Source organism: Heterodontus francisci, chromosome 2 (assembly GCF_036365525.1).
Source record: "Heterodontus francisci isolate sHetFra1 chromosome 2, sHetFra1.hap1, whole genome shotgun sequence".
NCBI lineage: Eukaryota > Metazoa > Chordata > Chondrichthyes > Heterodontiformes > Heterodontidae > Heterodontus > Heterodontus francisci.
This window is the reverse complement of record NC_090372.1, coordinates 202,517,477-202,525,831: the sequence shown is the minus strand read 5'-3', so window position 1 is coordinate 202,525,831 and position 8,355 is coordinate 202,517,477.

Here is an 8,355-nt window from a genome sequence, read left to right as displayed (position 1 = left end):
TTCCATTTTCCATCCCTTGGTCCATAGTCCTGTAAATGCATATGTGTTTTTTCAAATGCGACAAGAGTTTCTGCCTCTATCATTCTTTCAGGCAGCTAGTTCAAGACTCCAACTCCCTCTGGTGAAATACTTTCCCCTCAACTCCCCTCTAGTCTTTAGTTTTTAGTTTAGAGATACAGCACTGAAACAGGCCCTTCGGCCCACCGAGTCTGCGCCGACCATCAACCACCCATTTTACACTAATCTATACTAATCCCATATTCCTACCACATCCCCACCTGTCCCTATATTTCCCTACCACCTACCTATACTAGTGGCAATTTATAATGTCCAATTTACCTAGCAACCTGCAAGTCTTTTGGCTTGTGGGAGGAAACCGGAGCACCCGGAAAAATCCCACGCAGACACAGGGAAATCTTGCAAACTCCACACAGGCAGTACCTGGAATTGAACCCGGGTCACTGGAGCTGTGAGGCTGCGGTGCTAACCACTGCGCCACTGTGCCGCCCTGGTAAAAGTCCTTCTACTAATTACTTGAAAATCTATAACGTCTGGTTATTGGCCTCTCTGCAAAGGGAAATAGGTCCTTTCTATTCACTTTATCTAGGATTCTCATAATTTTATACACCTCAATTAAACCTCCCCTGCCTCCTCTGTTTGGTAGAGGCTTGGGTCTGAAACTAGTGCCTTAAACTTAAATAAAGGCAATTACAAGGGTATGAAGACAGGATTGACTAAGATGGACTGGGAAAAAAGTTAAAAGGTAAGAGAGTAGAGAAGCAGTAGCATACATTTAGGAAAATATTTCATAACTCTCAACAGATATATTCCACTGAAAAAGACTCTGAGAAGGATGCACCATCCATGGCTAACTGAGGAAATTAAGGATGGTATCAAATTGAAAGAAAATGTGTACAATGCTGCAAAGATTAGTGGTAGGCCAGAAGGTTGGGAAAATTTTAGAAAACAGCAAAAGATGACTAAAAAAAATAAAGGGGGAGAAATTAGAGTCAGAGTAAACTAGCAAGGAATACAAAAACAAAGTAAAAACTTCTAGAAATATATAAAAAGGTAAAGAGTAGCTGAAGTAAGTGTTGGTCCCTTAGAGGATGAGACTGGGAAATTAATAATGGGAAACAAGGAAATGGCAGAGACCTTGAACAAGTATTTTGTATCTATCTTCACAATAGAAGACACAAAAAGCATTCCAAGAATAGCAGAAAATCAATCGGCTCCATAACACTCAAGAAGCTCGACACCATCCAGGACAAAGCAGCCTGCTTGATCAGCGCTCCATCCACCACCTTAAACATTCACTCCCTCCACCACAGACACACACAGGCAGCAGTGTGTACCATATACAAGATACACTGCAGCAACTCAACATGTATCCTTTGACAGCACCTTCTAAACCCTGACCTCTTTCACCGAGAAGGGCAAGGGCAGCAGACGTGTGGGAACATCACCACCTTCAAGTTCCCCTCCAAGTCATACAGCATCCTGACTTGGAAATATATTGCCGTTCCTTCACTGTCACTGAATCAAAATCCTGGAACTCACTTCCTAATACATTGTGGGTGTACCTGCACCAGATGGACACAGCAGTTCAAGAAGGCAGCTTCTCAAGGGCAATTAGGGATGGGCAACAAATACTGGCCTTGCCAATGACACTCACATTCATGAAATTAATAAAAAAAGGAGGAACTTAAAACAATCACTAACGCTAGAGAAAAAAGTACTAGGAAAACTAATGGGACTAAAGGCTGACAAGTCTCCTGGACCTGATGGCCTGCATCCTAGGGTCTTAAAAGAAGTGGCTTCAGAGATAGTGAATGCATTGGTTGCATTCTTCCAAAATTCCCTAGATTCTGGAACATCTCTATTCAAGGAAGTCGGGGGGCGGGGGGGGGGGGGGGGGGAAAAGAGGTGGGGTTCGTGGCAGAAAGCAGGAAACTATAGGCCAGTAGCCCAACATCTGTCATTGGGAAAATGCTACAATCTATTGTGAAGGTATTAGTAGCAGGACATTGAGAAAACCATAATGCAATCAGGCAGAGTCAACACGGTTTTATGAAAGGTAAATCGTGTTTGAAAAATTTATTCTTTGAGGATGCAACAAGCAGGGTGGATAAAGGGGAACCAGTAGATGTAGTGTATTTGGATTTCCAAAATGCATTAGATAAGATGCCACATAAAAGGTTCCAAACAAGAGCTCATGGTGTTGGGGGTAATATTAGCACAGATAGAGGATTAGCTAACAGGAAAGATAGTCAGGATAAATGGAACATTTTCAGGTGAGAACCAAAGAAATCATAGAACCGTAGAAAAAATTCAGCACAAATGGAGGCCATTCAGCCCATTGTGTCTGTCAGCCGAAAACTAGCCTTCCAATCTCATTCCACCTTCCGGCACCTGGTCCATAGCCTTGCAGGTTACAGCACTTCAGGTATGCTTTAAAAGAACTGAGGGTTTCTGCCTCCACCACCATTCCTGGAAGTGAATTCCAGACACCCACCACCCTCTGGGTGAAAAAGTTTTTCCTCATGTCCCTTCTAATCCTTCTACTAATCACCTTAAATCTGTGCCCCCTGGTAATTGACCTCTCTGCTCGGGGAAACAGTTCCTTCCTGTCTACTCTATCTAGGCCCCTCATAATTTTGCACACCTCAATTAAGTCACTCCTCAGCCTCCTCTGTTCTAAGGAAAATAACCCTCGCCTATCCAATCTTTTCTCATAGCTGCAACTTTCAAGACCTGGCAACGTCCTTGTAAATCGCCTCTGCACTCTTTCCAGAGCAACTATGTCCTTCCTGTAATGTGGCGACCAGAACTGTACACAATACTCCAATTGTGGCTGAACCAGCCTTTTATACAGTTCCAGCATTACATCCCTGCTTTTGTATTCTATATCTCGGCCAGTAAAGGAAAGCATTCCATATGCCTTCTTCACCACTTTATCTACCTGTCCTGCCACCTTTCGGGACCTGTGGACACGCACTCCAAGGTCTCTCACTTCTTCTCCCCCTCTGAATATCCACCCGTTTACTGTGTATTCCCTCGCTTTATTTGCCCTCCCCAAATGCATTACCTCACACTTCTTTGGATTGAATTCCATTTGCCACTTTTCCTCCCACTCAACCAAACCATTGATATCATTCTGGAGTCACAGACATCCTCTTCACTATCAACTACATGACCAATTTTTGCATCATCAGCAAATTTGCCAATCATGCCTCCCACATTTAAGTTTAGTTTAGAGATACAACACTGAAACAGGCCCTTCGACCCACCGAGTCTGTGCCGACCATCAACCACCCATTTATACTAATCCTACACTAATCCCATATTCCTACCACATCCCCACCTGTCCCTATATATTTCCCTACCACCTACCTATACTAGGGGCAATTTATAATGGCCAATTTACCTACCAACCTGCAAGTCTTTTGGCGTAAAGTCCAAATCATTATTATATACCACAAACAGCAAGGGACCCAACACTGAGCCCTGTGGGACGCCACTGGAAACAGATTTCCATTCGCAAAAACATCCATCAACTACTACCCTTTGTTTCCTGTCACTGAGCCAATTTTGGATCCAACCTGCCACATTCCCCTGTATTCCATGGGTTTTCATTTTACTGACCAGTCTGCCATGCGCGACCATGTTCCTGATGGCGGGGCAGTCCAGGAGCAGGGGTCACAGTCTAAGGATAAGGGGTAAGCCATTTAGGACAGAGATGAGGAGAGATTTCTTCACCCAGAGAGTGGTGAACCTGTGGAATTCTCTACCACGGAAAGCAGTTGAGGTCAAATCATTAAATATATTCAAGAAAGAGTTAGATATAGTTCTTAGGGCTAATTGGATCAAGGGATAAGGGGAGGAAGCGGGAACAGGTTACCGAGTTTGGATGATCAGCCATGATCGTATTGAATGGCGGGGCAGGCTTGAAGGGGCGAATAGCCTACTCCTGCTCCTATTTTTCTATGTTCTACATTTCTAAATGCCTTACTAAAATCCATATGGACCACATCCACTGCACTGTCCTCATCAATTCTCCTGGGTACTTCCTCAAAGAATTCAATTAAGTTAGTAAGACATGACCTTCCCTTAACAAATCCATGATGACCATCCCTGATCAGTCCGTGCCTTTCTAAGTGGCAGTTTATCCTGTCCCTCAGAATTGATTCTAATAATTTATCCAACACCGACGTCAGACTGACCAGCCTATAATTATTTGGCCAATCTCTTGCACTCTTTTTAAACAATGGTATAACATTCGCAGACTTCCAAACCTCTGGCACCTCGGCTGTATCCAGTGAGGATTTGAAGATGATCCTCAGCGCATCTGCTATTTCCTCCCTGGCTTCCTTTAACAACCTGGGATGCAATCCATTTGGCCCTGGCGACTTATCCACTTTCAAGGATGTCAGACCCACTAGTACTTCCTCTCTCATTATGCTAATCATATCTAATATTTCCCACTCTTCTTTTACTACAATGTCTGCATCATCCCTCTCCTTTGTGAAGAGAGGCAAAAAACTCATTAAGAACCCTGCCCACATCATCTGCATCCACATGTAAGTTCCCTTGTACATTGCTGATAGGCCCTACCCTTTCTTTAGTTATCCTTTTGCTCTTAATGTACTGATAAAAACATCTTTGGGTTTTCCTTGATTTTACATGCCAATATTTTTTCATGTCCTCTCTTTGCTTTTCTAATTTCCTTTTTTACTTCACCTCTGCATTTTCTATACTCCTCTAGGCTTTCTAAAGTATTACGTTTTTTGTGATCGACATAAGCTTTCTTTTCCTGCTTCAACATACCCTCTAAGCGTCTAGATAACCAGGGGGCTCCAGATTTGGCCGTACCACCCTTTATCTTTGTGGGGACACTGGACATGTAGAATCTCGCTTTTGAATGCCTCCCACTGGTTTGCCACTGATTTTTCTTCCAGTAGCTGTGTCCAGTCCACTTTCGCCAGATCACCTCTCAAACTGTTGACAAACTAACTAGTGGAGTGCCTCAAGGATCAGTGATGGGGCCTCAACTATTTACAATCTATGCCAATGACTCGGACGAAGGAACCGAGAGTATTGTAGGCAAATTTGTAGATGATACAAAGATAGATAGGAAAACAAATTGTGAGGAGGACACAAAGTGTCTGCAAAGAGATATAGATAGGTTAAGTGAGTGGATAAAAATTTTGGCAGAAAGAATAGAAAAGCAGATTATTATTTACATGCAGATAGACTGCAGAATGTTGCAGTACAGAGGGATCTGGGTGTCCTTGTACATGAAGGTACAGCAAGTAACTAGGAAGGAAAATTGAATGTTGGCATTTATTGCAAGGGGGATGGAGTATAAAAGTAAGTAAGTTTTGCTACAACAGGGCATAGGTGAGACCACACCAAGAGTACAGTGTACAGTTTTGGTCTCCTTACTTAAGGAGGGATATACTTTCAGTGGAAGCAGTTCAGAGAAGGTTCACTAGGATGATTCCTGGGATGAAGGGGTCGGCTTATGAGGAAAGGTTCAGCAGGTTGGGCCTATACTCATTGGAGTTTAAAAGAATGAGGGGTGATCGTATTGAAACATTCTGAGGAGCTTAACAGGGTTGATGCTGAGAGGATGTTTCCCCTCTTGGGGATATCTAGAACTCGGGGGCACAGTTTCAAAATAAGGGATCTCCCTTTTATGACAGAGATGCGGAGGAATTACTTCTCTCAGAGTGTTGTTAATCTTTGGAATTCTCTTCCCCAGAGATCAGTGGAGACTGGTTATTGAACATAATCAAGGCTGAGTTAGACAGATTTCTGACCTACAAGGGAGTCAAGGGTTATGGGAGCAGGCAGGAAAGTGGAGTTAAGGCCACAATCAGATCACCCTTGATCTTATTAAATAGCGGAGCAGGCTTGAGGGGCTGAATGGCCTATTCCTACTCCTATTTCTTATGTTCTTAGATCCTGACCAGTCTCTTGCAGCTGCATTGTGGCCTCTTCATTCTCCCGTTTCCTATTTCATGGTTTCTCTATTCTTCCTCCTGCAGTCCTCTTTCTTTTTCCTGTTGCTTTGATACTCCTCAAAACCATTGTATTCCTTGCCTCCTACCATTACCATTAACCCATCTTTTGCATAGCACTGTGTTCCTCTCATTGTGTCCATTTTTGTTGTACTCTCTCATCCCAATGTCCTGTGCTCCATTTCAACCCCCATCATATATAACCTAATGCACTTACAACCTGTATGGGCTCCTATCTCCCTGCTTGACTCTCCCTCCCCCAGCTGCATGATACATCCCAATTCCTCCTCCTACTTAGTGGTTGCACTGATGGTCCATATTCCTCTTTGGCTTCCCCCACTTACTTCTCTGTGGCTGTCCCAACCACCTCTCATTCCCATCTGAGCTTGTCTTTCCCCCCATTCCTCCCTCTGCCATTTCCCTCACAGCTCTCTTTTGTGGCTGTCCTCCATCCTCCCTCTCATGTACATAAGTTGTATAGAATCTACAGCACAGCAATAGGCCATTTAGCCCAAATGATCTTTGCGCTACACGAGCCTGCTCCCACTCAACTTCATTTAATCATATCGACATAACATCCTTTCTCCCTCGTGTATTTACTTCGATTTCCCCTTAAATGTATCGATACTATGCGCCTCAACTAGTCTCTATGTTGTTATCACATGCCACATTCTTACCAATCTTTGGGTTTCCTACATTACATAGTGACTACACTTCAAAAATACTTCATTGGCTGTACAGTGCTTTGAGGCGTCTATTGGTCATGAAAAGCACTACAGAAATGCATTTGGTAGGGTTTACTGGGTTTCTTTCCCCCGCTACCTATAAGAACTCTTCCTGTTTACAGGATAACATTCTCAGGCATCAAGGAATTCAGCAGCGATGCCAATTTGCCTCAGAGTGGCTGGTAGGAGTCTGGGGAGGTCACAAATGCACAATGAAAGGCTGTATTTTCTTTTGAAGTTATGACATTTAAGTTCAAATGTATGCTTTTGTTGGATGCTTGCAACTGGGCGGGCTGGCAGGCCTGTGAGTGGGTGGAGATAGAGGGAGAGCTAGACAGTGCAATGTTCCAGTGAAACCAAGTGATTTTCAAAAATAATTTTAATTAATATATAAAGTGATTAAAAGCTATGTATAAAAAATGAAAATGTAAAAAAGGCACAGGCAAGGCTAGAATACCGAATGAGTACTTCGTATCGGCGTTTACAAAGGAAGAGGAATGTGAAAAAATAGCGGTAGAAACATAGAGTAGAGGCAAATGGATAGGGTAAAATTTGAGAGGGAGGAGGTACTGGAAAGGCTGGCTTTGCTTAAGATAGATAAGTCACCTGGTCCGGATGGCTCACATCCCAGATTGCTAAAGGAGGTGGAGCTGGATATAGCGGAAGGGCATGCCACAATCTTTCAATCTTCCCTGGATACGGGGGAGGTGCCAGAGGATTGGAGAGTGGCAAATGTGACACTCTTATTCAAAAAAGGGTGTAAAGACAGTCATAGCAACTACAGGCCGTTCAGTTTAACATCAGTGGTTTTAGAAACAACAAACAGGGGAAAAAAATCAACAGGCACTTGGAGAGGTTTGAGTTAATTAAGGATAGCCAGCACGGATTTGTAAAAGGCAGATCATGCTTGACTAATCTAACTGAAATTTTTGCTTAAGCTGCAGAAAAGGTTGATGAAGGGAATGTGGTGGATGTTGTCCACATGGATTTTAAGAAAGCATTTGATAAAGTACCACATAAAAGGTTGGTTAACAAAATTAAGGCACATGGAATAGCAGGGTCAGTTTCCAATTGGATAAAAAATGGCCTTAAGGACAGAAAACAGCAAGTTGTGGTAAATAGTTGTGTTTTCAGACAGGAGGATGGTAGACAGTGGGTCAGTGCTGGGTCCACAGATTTTTTTGCTATATATAAATGACTTGGATCTTGGAATACAGCGTAGCAATTCAAAAATTACTGATGATACCAAACTTGGAGGGTGATATGAACTGCCTGCAAAAGGACATAGATAGGCGTGCAGAATCAGCAGACAAGTGGCAGATGAAATTTAATACAGGCAAGTGTGAGGTGATGTATTTTGGTTGAAGGGATAGGGTGAGGCAATATAGACTTAATGGCACAGTTCTAAAGACTGTGTAGGAACAGAAGAATCTGGGGTTGCACGTGCATTGATCTTTGAAGGTGGCAGGACATATTGAGAGAGTGGTTAGCAAAGCATATGGGATCTTTGGCTTTATAAATAAAGGCATTGAGTACAAAAGCAGGGAAGTTATGCTGAACCTTTATCAAGCTCAAGTTAGGCCAGTTCTGTGCCTAGCTCTGGTCAC